The sequence below is a fragment of the Schistocerca piceifrons genome, chromosome 2, assembly GCF_021461385.2.
Source record: "Schistocerca piceifrons isolate TAMUIC-IGC-003096 chromosome 2, iqSchPice1.1, whole genome shotgun sequence".
Lineage (NCBI taxonomy): Eukaryota > Metazoa > Arthropoda > Insecta > Orthoptera > Acrididae > Schistocerca > Schistocerca piceifrons.
Window position 1 is genome coordinate 596,380,559 of NC_060139.1, and position 17,656 is coordinate 596,398,214.

The 17,656-nt window shown below is 38.1% G+C and overlaps 1 protein-coding gene across 1 annotated transcript in view; it reads left to right on the top strand.

The window, feature by feature from the left end:
• Nucleotides 1–427: 427 nt before the first annotated feature.
• The window catches only part of LOC124777943 (esterase FE4-like), a 46,864-nt gene continuing 29,635 nt past the window's right edge, over nucleotides 428–17,656 (top strand). Inside the window, exon 1 of the mRNA XM_047253494.1 lies at nucleotides 428–480. The gene's annotated coding sequence lies outside the window, so the exon portion shown is untranslated. The remainder of the gene's footprint in view (nucleotides 481–17,656) is intronic.

Sequence of the window (17,656 nt, forward strand, 5' to 3'; positions counted from 1 at the left end):
ACTGAGATGCTCAACAAACGCCATTTCAGACATTCGGGCAATCCCGGCCAATAAATGCCATACGATCATTTCTTTTTAATTTTTATGCCACATTGTCTTAAGTCTAGAATGTGTCTTTTGTAACTCATAGTGACTAATGGAGCACTCTATTTACATAAAGGCGGGTACAAACTCATGAAATCAGGTAACTCTGTGGTTTGTTATATGTTGTCTGGTAACGCAAATCATTTGGACAGACTGTTTCTAAGCTGTCCTGTTTGGCTAGGCGCAAACTGAGACGCGTGTGGCACGACGCAGTGCAGCGTGTTTTTGTCACTTCACTGGTTCAAATGGGACCGCGCAAATTGCGACGCGATGCGACTGGGACACGACACGCGCTTGCGCCAGGTCGCGCGGCGTGGTGTCGTGTCACGTCACACGTGCTATACGCGTCTCAATTTGCGCCTAGCCTTTCTCGTTGTCGGAGAATTAGTAACTTAGGTACCATTGTGTGGTTCCTTATTTATATTATGTGATAACACAGTGACACTTCATATTTATGTTACGTAATGAGTTGTTAAAATGGCGTGGAACTGTATTATTTTAGGTGACAACGACGTCTCTGTCGTTAGATGTGACATCTTCTTGCTGGATATAGTTCAATAGGGCGAATGTGGTAAATTATTCAAGAGGTTAACACAGAATTTGCAAAGAGAGCTAAGGGAAACAAAATCAGAAAGAACGTTCAAGGAGGTGCAGATGAACTCACATTCGAGAAAAGTGTGTTTGGTAACCCCGTCTGAACCCTCAAGGTTCATGTTTTGTAGTACCTCAAATATTGAGAGCTTCCATTTGTAAATATTAGAAGCAAATCTACCGATAATGGTATCAGTTAATAGACACAAAGTAAAGGAATTTAGGAATCTATTTCATATTTGGACACATTAATTAGCTTAGATATAATTAAACTTATGGCCGATATTTACCTATTTTCATCCTATTAGCTGGAGCAAGGAAAACTGTAAATAACAGTTCCACGTACAGGGGTCGGAAGTTTAGCTTAGATGCCGTTAGTCGTTGAATAACTAACCAAAATTTGCGAGATGGTGTCTTATGAGAGGTAACTTTACCCATTTCAGAGCGGCTACTTCTTTGCGACTTCACTCCTCCAGCCACAGTAGGTGCCAACCAGATGGGGCTACGAGAGTCCCTCCCCAGTTTAATGTGGAGGGGTGGGTGCCCTTGCAAGAACGATAACTTGTACACTTACTGTACGCAGTCTCCTGTTTTTTTGTTGTTTTTTTTTTTTGTTTTCGTCCCTCCCCAGTTTAATGTGGAGGGGTGGGTGCCCTTGCAAGAACGATAACTTGTACACTTACTGTATGCAGTCTCCTGTTTTTTTGTTGTTTTTTTTTTTGTTTTCGCGGCCAAGCTAAGTAACGAACCAATAACGAGAGTTCCGCCTCCATATAAATCCTCATCCTTACCAGTTTATCTTCGCCCTTTCCAACAACTACAAGTTTAGGCGTTTGTGAAAGTAGAATCCAGTTCATCAAAGTTTTGCTAACAATAACACAGAGTAAGCACACCACTTTTTAGAGTTACAACACGTCAGATGAAAATTCGAGTTCTGTATCCATTCCAATGTTAAGACATTGATTCAACATCATAGTAAAGTCTATTATTGTATCATTACTGGCAATAGAAATACGTACATCTGTAAAAAAATTGGAAGTTAGCATAGTTCCTGAAAAATAGCAAAAAAAAAAAAAAAAAAAAAAAAAAATACCAAGCTGAGCGGCGAAAACATAAATTAATAGTAATAGTGTAATGGCTTCAGAATGCAAGACGTCGAAGTGAAGAAATAATTTATGTCGTCAAGATTGGTGCATATCAGTAGTGTAAATGAAGTAGCTGGTTACATAAATTTCGTAGAATAAATGCCGTAAAAGTTCCTTCTGAAATTCTTGTTGTTGAAATAAGCTTGCGTATAATTTCGTCCATACTCGAGCCGTATTCTTGGAGCTAAAACTTACCATATTTTTATTTCAGTAAAATCTCGTTATTGCTATACGATAGAAACTGAAATTCAGTACATATTCAGGTGTTGCATAGCTGCAAAAGACGTAAAAAATAGACAAATTCCGTGTATTAGTGTCAAAATCCTGTGTAACGTCGCAGTCCGGGAAAGCAAAATGGTATAAAAATTAATTCACGTAATGGCAGAATCTGCTATGCTGTATCTACACAGCGCAATATAGGTCATGGAGATCTGCGTTTGGCTTGGCATATTTTTGAGATGAATGTAGATGTGCTTAGTTTTGGAAATCGACTTTTTCATATAAACCTGCTCGACAGTTTGGGGATGGACGTATTCTTCACTGGTTGCTTTATTGTGGACTGATTTGCTGCTGATGATTTGGCGACTTATTTCATAGGATGTGTCCACTACTGTTAAATAAGATTGGCTTCACGAGTTTTCTTTTGTTCGGCGTAGTGCAGCACTGCTAACCCAGATAACCCTGACGTCCTTCTGGAAGGACGACGTCACTCACTGTTGAAATTATTTATTTCTGTGAATAACGTATTGTTGCAACTGACTGTGACACATTGTTATATGAAATAGGCAGAGTCAGTTGCGCGGTGCAACAGTCAATTTGACGGTGTCATTCATAGTGAGTGAGAAACTGTGTCTGGAAAATAGGGCCGATTTTACCATGGACGAACTGACTGACCTTGTCATCGATGGGTATGTATATTTTCTTTCATATTGCGCCAATAATTCTGAAATTTGTCATATAATATCTTAAAGAATTAACCTATATTATTTATGGGTTCATATTACGATTGAGAGTTTTCGTCGGTTGTAATTCAATAATGTTTTCAACCGTCCTTCCAGAAGTATGTCAGGGTAATATGTTGTCATTCTGTATTCACAGAAAACGATGTACACTGATGCAACTTTTGGACATGTTAGAATCAAAAGATGAGGAAATACCTAATACTGGTGTGAATGTAACATTACACCCTCCTCTAAATTCAACTGATGACGTTCCAGGACCTTCCAGCATTACAAAAACAGCAACAATACCAACAACAACCACAAATAAACCAGCAAGGCTATCGAAGAATAAAGTTCTAATGCAGGCTGAGAGATAAATCGTAGTTCGGCTTTTGTCCAGTTGGTAATAGTCCGTCATAGTTGGCACGACATCGGCTCGTCGGGGTCATCACCTCTCTACGGATTACCTCCCTCTGAATCCAGCACAGAAGCGACGTACATAACAACGAGCGCTGGTCGTTGAGTGGAGCTAGATTATGCATTTACAATTCATGTTCTTATTGCTATTGACGTTTTGGGGAAGCATCAGTAATTCATATCCCACTGTTAACGAAGTGGTACATTTGAAACGCTGAAAGTATATTCACAGTGAAGGATGTTGGGTTAATTACAATAAGACAACGCCCCCGAATTCCATTAATCGTATTAAAATAATCCTGTGGATACTTTGTATTTTCTAAACATGTAACTGCTTCAGTGTTTTGTGCAGGCGGAAGTAATAAATTAGTTGCAAGCGTTGTACAAAAGTATGGAAACAAACACAAAAAAACATTATCATGCCTAACACAGCATAGCATGTCCTTTGGAATTCAATACGGCTTCCAGGTTCAGGTAAAATGATCGAGGTGGATAACAATCACGCACACTACTCTCCAGAGGAGACCGGAAATATATATATATAATAATAAATATATATAATATTGAGATCTGGTGACTGTGGTGTCTAGGAGAGATGCGACTATTCATCCTCATCTTAAAAAACCCTGTGGTGAACGATACGAGCTGTGTCAACCTGTCTCCTGGAATACATTATCACCATTCGGAAACAAACATTGCACCATGGGATGGATCTGATCAGCCAAAATGGTCACAAAATTGACAGTAATGCGAGAATGCAGAGTAACCGTGGAGCCCATGGAAAATTGCGATATAGCTGCCTAAATAATCTTCCCCGCCAAGTTTCACTACTGGGACTTAAGCTTGGACACAAGTTAGGTACAGTGAGCAGCAAGCCTCATCCTACCCAATGATTTCTTCAATTGCTCCGCCGTCCAGGTGTTATGGCTTCGAACCGCGTTTTTCGGTTCTGGGCCTTTGCATCGCCAATGAGTGGTCTTGGAATTTCATCTCGGCATTCAACCCGCTGCTTACGGAGCTCCGGAGCTCTCTTCACTTTGTTTTGGTGCTGGCGGGATTTGCGAGTGTGACACACAGTTCTGGTTGAAATTTGCTGCTGTCGTCTTACTTTTTGTCCTACCCTCCTGAATCACCGTTTGCCACTATCACTCAAACGCACACTTCCGTCCGCGTTGTTATTTCGTGGATGGTTATACAGCGTATTTAATATTGACCATGTTTGAAGAGGGCGTTGGGGACTATGTGGTACCGCTGTCTAGTGTTGATAGTGTTGAATGTTGATGTATAAAACGTTTTATATGAATAAGTTTGATTTAATATCGTGTACTTACCTTTGCAGACGATCTGTCGAAGCAGTAGTCCGGGTTTCTTACAGTTACCGTAAAGTTTAACTATAAAGTTAAATATTTAATCAAGTTCTATATATAGTTATATATATTAGACTGCTACATCTCATGTATCAGACCTGTTTTTGAGTGTTGCTAGTAAGTCATTTGAGTGGTGGTGCTGCTGTATGTCATGATTCCTTTTGGAATTATGTGTGTGTGTGTGTTTTTTTTTTTTTTAATTAATTATCTTAACGTCGGTTCTTACTGTCAACAGATTTGTTTCGCATTTTTGAATTATTACTTCTACTTTTCTGCTTGTTGTTAATGGTTGAGGATTTAGTTTCTCATTTCATATGTTATTACGTAGGGGTATGACGAGGAAATGTACCAACAGGCCGTTACATGCCACAATGGTCGACGGTATGGCGACAACTGTAAAGTTTGTGCTGTTTTTTGGGCAGACTGCTGAATATGTCATGTGTTACGTTTGTGGCGAATTTATGAAATGAACCAAAATTATTGCGTCAGTGAGTAGGGACGGGTATACGCGGAGGTGTCGCCATGACAATGTTTGGCATTTTATTCGGAGGGGTCCCTGGTTCGAGAAGTACAGGCTAGCAGTTCGTGATACGATGTTGTTTCCATATTATTTTTGCTGTCGCTCATCGATTGTGTTTTATGCTGAAGACACGGGCGTTAGCGATCGTACTGTGTTCTATTGGTTTTCCTTTTGTAGGGAGGTTTTTATTTTCATTGTTTATTGGTATAGCAGATGACAAATGTTGCTGTGGAAATTTATGAGTCGGCATTTGGGCAGGTGAAGTATGTGAAGAAGAGGGAACTGGATGTTCAAACGAGGCTTTTAAGTTCATGGGTAGACGGACGAAACGAGTATTAGTTGAGTTAATTGAGGAATATATTGAGGAGAGGTCTACGTTTGTATCCTGATTTATTATAGAGATTTGGAGGCATAGGGGTTTCGCCGCTTGGTTGTGAATTAGAAATTGTCGAACATGTTGGGGAGTGGTTAAATCTGTGGTAAGCAGGAGGAAAGCACGAATCCCTGCTTGCAGTCTCGCTGAAATGCTGAAGGGGGTACTGCTACAGAAAGTTTGCACACACTTTTTGTCCAGTCCACAGCTTGTTAAAGGTTGTTGAGAAGATGTATAGGTCAAGGGTTGGAAATTGAATTTTTGGGGCGTGTTGAATTTGGTTCGCGTTCCTTTGTTAGGCTTAATTTGCAGTTTGGCTGTAAGAGGTGTTATGTAGGTATTTTTTACGAGGGGAGTGGGGAGGATTAGAGAGGGAGTGTCTTAGGTTATTTTTGTGTTGCGTTTTATTTTTTATTTATTTTTCATTTCGATAGTATGGCTCATGTGAAGTTTCCCATATCAGCTTTTGGAGCTGTGTCGTGGCTTGTGGTATCATGGACTTCTTTTGAGCTATGCAGTGAAATGTATTCTCGATATCGGCTATTGGAACGATGTGTGCTTTCGTAGTATCTGGACATCACTTGGGCTGTATACGCCAAGCGAAATTTCCAATATAAATTTTTTGCAGATTTATTTGGCTGTATATGGTATCGTAGAGGTTACTTTTTTATTTGTTTTTATTGAGGTTTCGTGGATTTCTCTAGCTGGATTCCTGATTTAGACTTTTGCTTTGGTATGTCTTTAAAGATAAATGGAGGATTTGCGTCATCGAGGTCATTAGAGACGGCTTACTAGCTCGCAGTGTTTGAAGGATGGGGAAGAAAATCGGCTGTGCCCTTATATTATCTAGTTAATTAACCAGATAATTCGCTCATGCACTGGTACGGGGTTTTATCATTCTTTACTCGGAACAGCGTGCCGCAAGATACAAGGGGACCTCTGCCGGTTACGTTCCTCGAACAACAGAACAAGAAAAAAGAGAAACACAACTCCCGTGTTAAAAGTGGGAAACACAGACCGACAGCAGCGCCTCAAGTGGTATTGAGATGAACTAAAATAACTAAACAGTGCGGGTTGCATCCCCCCCTAGTTTACTTACATTGTAGGTTTTTATTTTTATTTTAAGTCTATTACCTTATTTTTCTGGGCCTGCTATGTAATTATTTAGGCTGGAATCATAATGAAATAATTGAAACACAGCTATAGCACACTTTACTACAGCAGAGAGAAACTTATTCAGTAATATTTTCGGTCTATTTTTGACGTTTGCGTCTGACAGACAAGAAAACATGATAGGAACAGCGACTGTCAGCTGCAAACGTCAAAAATAGACTTTTAAATTGACATGCTTATATTGTTAACTATCAACATGTAAAAGCTCCAGCATGTTTTATGGCTCATAAGAACTAGATGCAACACTTGAAAATGAGAGTAAGTTGAAACAAGCTTGTAGTGTAAATAATTGAAGCAAAAGAAAAATAATATTGTAACAGCTAAACAGGACTACAAATATTCCTGAGTAATGTCATAATTTTTACATCATACAAGCTGCTGGACCAATGGAGAAAAAAAGCCTATTATTAAGAGAATAAGCAGCAGTTAAAGAGGTTCAATTAAGAAATATTTATCACAATATTAATTAATGAAGAATTGTAAAATTTGTTACAACTGTGTTACAGGACGATAAGTTCTGAGTAAGTGCCCAGCAAACTTGCACTACTGACCGTTAATTTCTTAAAAAGGTTCCTACATCTTACTACTGTAAATGCTTCAATGTAAAAAAGAAGACATCAATACCAAATACCAAAAGCAGGAAAGGTGGATAAAAACAGTGAAATGAAAACAAAACTTACTTTTTATTTCTCAAGCTCACAAGAAAAAATTTCTTTTAACTGTTATAAAGCTTTAAACCGTTTACTGAATTTGTCTTTAACAATATCAAGTCTTTTATTACTGATGGTGTGTTTCCAATCTTTCACATACTTGTAAATCAATGGAGGTACACATTGTCTTAAGATACACTGTTCAGAAAAACAGGCCTTGCAAAATGTTATTTCCTCTGGAAACCTCAAACAGTGAATAGAATGTATTCTCCAATTGTTCCTGGTGTCCACATTTATCTAAGACTGCATACAACTGACTATGAACATTTGCTACAAAGGACATTAAGCTGTCACTAGCATACAATAATTTTGGGTTTAAAGCATCATATTCTTTGAAACTTGTAAATAAATGATGCTCTGTGGGTGTTGGTGAGAACAGAGTTGTTTTACAGTCACTACAGTTGGTTTCAAGTGTTACACCCATCTTTCATAGGATGTAACCAGCTACATATGCTAGTACTTGTCTGTCATTTCTTACATCAGTCCCACCACTACCAGCAGCAGCTTCATTATCAGCAAGGGCACAATATAAAGCACTTTGATCTATAATGGAATGGTCTGTTGTGGAGTCAAGAACGTTGTCATCACTAGCTCCCAAAAATTGTTTTAAATTGCTTAATGGCATGCATCTACAATCCTCACAATAACCTAGTGACTTTGTAGGTAAGGACATGTTGTTGACTATAACTGTTTTCAATGCTGCTTTTAACTGAAAGCAAGTTGAGTTGGTGTTTGCAACACGATGCTGCCTCACACAACAAAATACATTCTCCACCGGGTCTTGATTGAAAGCCCTCATGTTTAAAAAATTGAAGCCATTTTTTAAAAATCTGTTCCAAATGAACATCAGTGATCTTATTGTAGTTTGCCACCCACTTATGAAACTGAACATATTTGTCTTATCTCTCCCTATGCCTAGCTCCAACACTTTCCAATTTTCCATTTCCTTTAATAGACTGTACCACATTTCAATATGTGGAGACTCTGCAGAAAGGGCACACTTATAAGACTTGCCATCTTGTGGATAACAATAGGAACTGTTCAGTGAATCAAATAAAAAATCCATCTTTTCAACAAATTCTGCAGTGTATATTGGCTCAGCAGGTAAGATATTAAATGAAACATTAGTTTCAATAACTGCAGCAACTGTATGACTAAGCTGGGCTGCAGTTACCTTGACTTTCATTTTAGTAAAAGAACCCTTTAATTCAAAATGATTCCTATGTAGTTCTGGCAATGTCTTAAACATCTTCTGCTGATCCAGAAGAAAAGCCCTGTGAATATATTCGAAACTGGCCTCTTTTTTAAACCCAAACTGTATTTTATTTCCTAGCAGAGCATTTCTAACATTTTTAATAGATGTGGGACATCATAAATGACTGCAATAGGTTCATCTCTGACTACAAAATGAAATGGACTGGACTCAGTAGATTTCTCAGAGCAGAGTTCCTTCAGTGCTCTCTGGTTGGTTGCACACTGGTCACTAACTGTACAAACTACCTTTAGCCCTATTTCTTGCAATTGCCTTATGACATAGGTAATAAGATTTTTTAAAGTGATACTTGAAACTGAGTTGTGAGTGAAATAATAAGCAACAACCTGCTTCCAGCTTTTATGTGTGGCTCTATCCATGAAAACTAATGCATGATTTGCATGAACATTTGACCTCCCTAAATGCGCTAAATCTTGAAACCCTGATTTTTCTTGTTTGATTGCAATATAATACAACCCTCTTTCTAAAGACATTTCATCAAACAACAAAGCACAATATTTGTCACTGTTGTTCATTACTTCAACTCCTGCTTTCATTACATTCCTGACCAAAGTATTCAATCCTGGTTCAAAAGGTATAGAAGACAACAGACATTTCAGGTACCTTACAGAAGGAAGATAAAAATGAACTGACAAATATTTGTACAGACGAGGACTTCGTTTGTATAAGGATAAAGCAAATACTTTGTCCACGGGTGCCCATCGCCTTGCATTTGCAGATCGATGAGCATTTCGCAATTGGCTGTTTATGAAATCTTTGGCAACAGAGATTAATTAGATTCTATGACAGAGAAAGTATTGCTGTCATATAAATCCTTAAGTGCTTTCAGTTCTGATTTTTCATGATGTAGCTTTCCTTTCAGTTTTGATAGCCTTGTTAGAGTATTCCTTTGAATCTTGTACATTTTTTATTTTGTTGGACTCAAGTCTGCTTTTGAAACCCCTATACCTAAAACTTCACTTTCCTCATTACAAAATGTTCCAGATAAGAATGTGTACTCACTATCTGCAGATTCATTTTGAGGGGAGATAAAAAATTTAAGAGGTGCATCACTCAATGAATTACTCTGCTCAGCACAACTAGTGCTAGGTAATTCTCTAACACCAGTTTCACCTCTGGTATTGGAACCTGTATAATAAAGATTTCCCATGGTACCACTAGTGCTTGGTAAGTCTAATTCACTATTAACACCAGTTTCACCTGATCCACTTCTGGTACAAACACCTACATGAGAACTACTTGCCACAGCACAACTAAGGCTTTGTAGTTCATTAACACCAGTTTCACTTCTGGTATTAGCAGCTGTAAAATGAACAGTTGCCATAGCACCACTAGTGAGTGCTTGGTAGGCCCAATTCACTATTAACAACAGTGTCACCTGATTCACTACCGATTTTGGCAATTTCACAAGGAACACCTGTCACATGTTTTGGAAACACACCCCTGTTTAGCCTATGCCTACTTTTATTCATAAAATCTTTTCGAAAAAATGATCTTCACAAACAAAATAAGAAGCACAGTTCACATCTGGTGACAGTTTACAAACACTCTTCCACTTTAGAAGCAACTCTTGAGGTTGTTTTGGAAACCTGTAGAAATGCTTGTTGCAAATTTTCTCCGTTGAACCCACGTAATAGCCAGATGAACAGCCAGTGAACTTGCAGGAGTATTTCAACATCAATCTGTTGTGTTGAATATTCTGAAAAAAACATAAACGTCTTCATTAAATAAAACTACTACAGACATGTCAAAGTTATTTAAATAAACAAACTGAAACCACACTGCTTAATTCACGAGAGGAGAGAATACATTTCATTTATAAGCTATGAGATTATTTAATGAAAAATTAAATGTCTTACCTTACAATTAATCGTGGACTTTTTCAGCGGGAAATTTCTTCAATTCCATGGTGAGCTTTATGAATTTAAAGTAAAAAATCTGTTTATAATGAAGATGAGTAGTACGTAAATATGAAACAAATACAAAGACGACTGTAACTGAAGACCACAGACTTCAGTGCAGAGCAATACGATAGAATATTTCAAAACAACCACCACTGGAGTTTAGACAGCTCTCATTGGTCAATTCCAGCTTCGTTTGACCCCTAGCGCCTCTTTTGGTCTGGACTAGAACTACGTGGCTTGTTCCCTCTTTGCCCATATAGCTTTCACCCCCGTGCCTCTAACCACTTCTCGCCAATGCGGTGTTACGGCGTTAGCGCCAACAGAGGGCGCTGATTATGTGCAGCAGTATGTTTTCATCCATTGGGCATCTTTAGCTGTTTGTTTTGTAATTTTTATATTATTCTGTGTACTCGGAAAGCTGTTTATTATTTATATCATTATCTATAATATCACCACTTGAGCGTATATCAATTACTGTATCTTTTTTTCCCCCCTTTTTAACAGTCTAAATTTTGTCGTTTTTGATGTCATTGCTTTTTATTACAGTAATGCCTCTTGCACCTTATAATTCCACTGCAGACTTTACTGATTGTACCCCCCTTTATTTTACATCGAAAAATTACACTGAAGAATATGTGCACACCTACAGTAGCGACATCTGGGGAACTTGCAACACAATATTTTGTGGCTCCTGTACTGCAGTTTGTTTTGAACAGTAGTGCTGCTGACGAGATGAGTCTTGTTGTTTACTATTATTTACATATGTTTGAGGATGTTGGCACTGACTTTGTTTTTAGCATATGACATGTCACTGTGGTTCCAGTATATTAGGCATGTTTTTATAAAACGAGTATGCCACATCATATTTAAAGTGCACAAATGCACATGTATGTTAGTAATACTTTCCATCATGGTCTGTTTTATTGTGTTAAGCTATAGACAATCCGCTAGTTGTATTTGTGTTTTTCCCATATTTTGCTGCATATCTGAAGATGGTCATTAAAGACCGAAACTGATGACATAAAAACAAGTAACCATAGAAGTGAAGTAAAGAGAATTTAACTTAATATATGGCTGAGATTAATTTACCGATACCTTTTAATTCTTTTTCAACCGTCCCAGTTATGTCTATGGTATTCATGCTGACTGGTAGCTTGTTTTACCATATGATCAGCTTGTTTTGAATATTTAGTCGCATTTGCATGTTTCACGCATAATTTGTAAATTATTAAGAGTGGCAACTCACTCCTAGAAAGGGTGTTCTAATATGTAAATAACATCGAATATTACAGAATATATATCACTTAAGTTAATAAAGTCCGAGAATTTTTACAAATGCAAATATGAATAAAAAATTTAGAAGTAGGAGGGCGCAAACCAGCTGATTTGCACTTTGTAACGCATCTTCTAACCAAACTGCGTGCCTGTGGAATATCGCCTCATTTGTGCGACTGGAATCGTGATTTCCTGTCAGAAAGGTCACAGTTCGTAGTAATAGACGGAGAGTCAGCGACTAAAACAGAAGTAATACCCGGCGTTCCCCTAGGAAGTGTTATATGCCCTCTATTGTTCCTGATCTATATTAACGACATAGGAGACAATTTGAGTAGTCCTTTTAGACTGTTTACAGATGATGCTGTTATTTACCGTCTTGTAAAGTCATCAGATGACCAAAACGAATTGCAAAATGATTTAGATCAGATATCTGCATGGTGCGAAAAGTGGCAATTGATCCTGAACAAAGAAAAGTGAGAAGTCATTAACATCCGCTAAATTTCGACTACGCGATAAGTCACAAAAATCTGAAGGCCGTAAATTCAACTAAATATTTAGGGATTACAATTACAAATAAACTAAATTGCAACGGTCACATAGCTATGTTATGGGTAGAGCAAACCAAAGACTGCGATTCTTTGGCAGAACACTTACAAGGTGCAACGTGTCTGCTAAAGAGACTGCTTACACCAGGCTTGTCCGCCCTATCCTGGAGTACTGCTGTGTGGTGTGGGATGCATATCAGGTGGGACTGACGAATGACATCGAAAAAGTTCAAAGAACGGCAGATCGTTTTGTACTATCGCGAAATAGGGAAGATAGTACCATAAACATGAAACGTGAATTGGAGTGGCAATCATTAAAACAAATGCGTTTTTCGTTGCGACGGGATCTTCTCATGAAATTTCAGTCACCAGTTTTCTCCTCGGATCGCGAAAACATTATGTTGGCTCCTACCTACATAGTGAGAAGTGATCATCACGATAAAATAAGAGAAATCAGGGCTCGTTTTTCAGTGCACGTTTTTCCCGCACGCCGTTCGAGAATGGAACAGTAGAGAGACAGCTTGAATGTGGTTCACTGTGCCCTCTGTCAGGCACTTTATTGTGAACAAGTTGCCAGAGTGAATTTATCACACTCCTCCTGAAGGCTTTAATTGCCCATGTGTCATTACTTGACATTTACTTATATCAAATCTTACAAAGGGCTACATGTTGCTGATAAATCTTCCATGTGCCATTTTCTTCAAATGGCGTACTTCCACAAAATTCAAGTTCTAATATGAAAACGATCAAATACAAAATTACTTTAACCACCAATATGACGTTTTTCGTTGTTTTGTTACAACAATCTTACCAAGACAGACTCGTTTTCAAGAAATCTGTAATGCACTAGTACTTGGAAACAGCACGTAATTATAGGACATAAACTATATTATAAAACCTGCGAAATACGAGCTTCAACTAAAAACGACTGATTCTTCTACTGCACCTAACGATCACGAAATTCCATAGACAGTTGCTGCAATCTTCGTGAGTGTGACTTGAAAATGACGTCACGTTTGCCTCAGGTGTTTTGTGAACTGTTACCCGTCGCGGCATCGGACGTTTCGCTATTTGCTGAGAAAGCTAGTGAGAAACGGAAATAGGATCATTATCCGTTAATGTAATAATTTTCGAAAATCCACTTCAGCAAATTCGAAATGAGTATGTCGCTCCACAGACTTGTCACAATATTTGTCATTTTCATCAAGATTCAGAATCGCTTTGAAAGCCATTTCCTGACAACAAATCTACATTTGAAATACACAGATCGTGAAGGGGAAAACTCTTTTCAAACAGAACCTAACAAAAAGTCATGAGACCATCTTTCCGGATTGCAGACATTGTCCTTCATTAACTGGCGAAGTGCAATCATACCACGCCACATGTAAAATAGGAAACGTCACTTGCCGTTCGCAATACTACTGGCTCTTTCACTCACTCATGTATTACAGCTGCGACAGTTCGTCGATTTTGTCAAAGGTAGATGTTTCATTAATAACCATTCTCCAACGTCCATTCTTATCATTCGTGCCGGCTGTCACTACATAAACTGTCAACGTCCTACACATGCCGATTTGGTACAAACTGTAGCGCGTAAACACCTTTCCTATTAAATAATCGGACACCCAACTTCGTGTTGCAACAAAAAATTTGAAACATGCGTGGTACGAGTACTGTACCTTCGAGTGTGTATTTTTTTAAATGAAGTAATTCAATTAAATCATATAATATAATCAGTGTTGACTAAGGCACGGTTAATGATTTATAATAACCTCTGTCAGCACTGCATTTATCTAACAAACAACTTAACGTGGCCACAGAAAATCATTCACATACACATTCTCACTCACACTAATTTACCAGTAAAAATGCAAAAAATGATAATGTTCCAAACTTCGAAAACAACACACTATCGAAATTACTGATCAGTAGGCACAAAAGACTGAAATGATTCTGATGACTTTTCAGTACATAATGTTCCCGAACTTCCTTGTGAAGTGACAATATTGTTCTTTAAAATAAATTTTAGTACCGAACTGCGTGAAATAACGTTTATTATTTTGAGAACCAATTTTCCTCCTTCGCTAGTATTCTCGAACGTATGTCTTCGGAACTCCAACACATATTGCCCTCACATCGCCAATGCAACGACTGTCGACGTATAATAAGTGTAAATAACCATCACATTACAGCGCGGAGTACAAACTACTCTTTTTAACTGCTCCAACTACCTAACCCAAATGAACTTTCACAGAGTACAATTGTTTTTATGCAGTATTTGTTTTAGTCTTTTTCTCAAGAGTATGCTATATTTTCTTTGATTAGTATTTCGATCATTAGTTAATATCTTCAACCCGCCAATGATGTTCCCACTGTACAGATCACGTACGTTTGTTCTTACGTTTTATCATGTACTGTATTTCTGAGTATAGCCTTCTCGGCTCAGAGTTTTATGATATGTTTCATACCATTTTGTTAACACAGACTGATCTGAAGGCGGCTGTTACTGATTGAAACCAGTACTCAAATACAATATGAAAAAAACTTCTGCTGTTAAATACTACCAAAACATCTGGTCCCGATACATTCATTATGACTATGTCCCACTTCATCAGTCACCTGCTGAAGATAGCATAAAAGATCCTACAATATGTATCGATAAAATAAGCAATTAGGTCTTGTACAAGGTCAGATATTTTAACGCAACGTCTGTTCGAAAAATAACGTAAGGTATTTCCTTGGTGATTCATATCACGTGATAACAGCAAAGGCAGTGCATTAGCTTAAAAACCAATGTCCCTAATGTCGGTGTAAACGCACTATTTTTTGGCAAATGAATGTTTTCCATCACAGGAGAGATTGCTGATGCGATATTTAGTCATTCAAGCAGTGCTTTTTAGTCGTATTCGTTTTGCCTCCAAAGTGTCTGTAGATAAGCCAATAATGTCCCTCTCTGATGGCGCCATGTTTATTGGGTGAAGAGAATACGAAACAGTATACAGTCGACGGTCAAGAAGTCCTGTTGAATGGGTGAAGAGAGGACAAATTTGATGAGATGGTAAAGGATCCACATGGAGGCGGGGGGAACGTAAACGGATGTGAAATGTGAGGCACAGTACATGGCTTTCAGGGATTTAGAGGGGTATATAGAACCTAGGTGGAGCGGATATCAGTGCAACATTTGCCCGAAATTTGTGCAAAGACAGAGAATTTTAATAGCGATGTGTGTGTGTGTGTGGGGGGGGGGGGGGGGGGGGGGTGGGGGAGGGGGGGTGTAAGATGTAAGCTTACATGTGTTACTGAACATAATTACAGAAAATGTAAGAAGAATATCTACTATGCAAGTCATAATCTATACATATATGAGGACATGGCATTCAAAAATTATCAGATCTGTGGAACATTCTGTCCCAAGACAAATGATACAAACATTACAACACTAAAATATAGACATGTCTTGTAATGATACAACATTACAACACTAAAATATAGAAATAAGTGCAGAGGCAATGTAAATTACTAGAATTACAAATTGTAAGTTTACATGTGGAAAGTCACACCTTCAAAATCGTCAAAAGGGAAGAAATAAATTCAGAGCGTAAGTGTGTGATGAGTAAGCTGATTCGAAAAACTCGCAACAATGGGTACTGACCAGAGGAATACAACAAAGATATCAAGATGACACTTTAACACAGTGACATTACAAACATAATGAGTACTGGATTCAAAGCGTTTAAAACTAGTACTTGTCACTTCTTCTTACAGTTGTTTTCAGAATGAAGTTGCTAACATGCCAATAATGACACTCTCTATTGTAATTACATTTTCAAGTTAAATTCATAATACAAAAAAGAACTATTTTTTCTGGAAATCTGATGTCACTTCTATGTTTCATTTATGATAATATTATGAAATGGATAGATTCCTATTCACCACTCTCCCTAGAGCCATGATCCTCCCTGTCTCCCGCCTCTCTCCATCCCTCAGACCACCCCACCCTGCACCTCCACCTCACCCTATTCCAAAAACTAGCAAAGCAAAACTCTGTATCTTTTGTCTGTGTGTCTGTTGATGAGGCAGAACTTCTGCCTTTTGGTGAGTTGTCTGTTTATTCCAAATAATTCATCATTCTACAAATATAATTATTATGTAGAACAGAGAGGAGTGAAATGAATATGAAATTCACTAATTCAGTAAATTATGTACAAAAGGTTATTAAAATATATTTTATTTATGCAGGTGTGTTTGAAAATAGAAGAAAAAAAATTCTCTATTAGTCCAAGGCTGATAATTTCACTCATATTCATTTAACGTACTGTGGAAAAGGGCAGGAAAAATCATCCTGAAACTTGTGCTTAATATTTAGTCACATAATCACAGACAGGCACAAGAAAAATACTGCCAAAATTTCAGCTTTCAACCAGAAAGAATTCTTCTAATACAGAAAACACATACACATTGACACAGGCACAACTCACACAGGAATGGCCTTTGGCTCTGGCTGCCAAGGCCATACTGCAAGCAACTGCACCTGAAGAGAGAAGTGGTGTGTTTCATCATAAGATTATGTAGTCCAGATGAGAGTTACGGAGGTGCTCAACAAAAGTAAGTGGCGGATGCTACAGGAGAGGCTTTGTGCATCAGTGGGAGGTTTGCTATTGAGATCTCAAGAGAGCACTTTCTGGGGAGAGTAAGACAACATAGTACTTCCACCCAGATACATTTTGTGAAATGTCGAAGACAAGAAAATGTGAGAAATTAGAGCTAATACAGAGGCTTACCAACAATCATCCTTCACATGTGCTGTTCAGAAGTGGAACAGGAGAGTGGGAATCAGTTAGTGGAACTACTGGTAACCTCCATCACACACCATTAGGTGGCTTGCAGAATATGATGTGGATGCCAATGTAGAAGAGACAAGAGTGAAACAAATACAAAATTCAATAACTCGGTATATTATGTATAAACATTTTTCAAATATTAATGCACAGAAAGTTCTGGTTGAGTATAATGAGTTATTTTGAGTGAGGCACTATTGGGTGAGGGTCGGCGTCCTTAGTTACCTGAGGACCTTAGTTACCTAAGGTAAATTAGTTACCTAAGTAACCTTAGTTACCTAGGGTAACTCGCTGTGTCCCCACTTGCCACACAATAGTGTGTGTGTGTGTGTGTTTGTGTGTGTGCCCACACCACCCCTTTAAAAATCCCATTCCCCCACCAAATATTAGTCAGCTAGTTGTGTGCTGCAAAGCAAAGCACTGTAACTTTTGTTTGTGTTTCTGTTGATGACGCAGAACTTCTGCCGTTTGGTGAGTTGTCGCTTTAGGTGAAATAATTC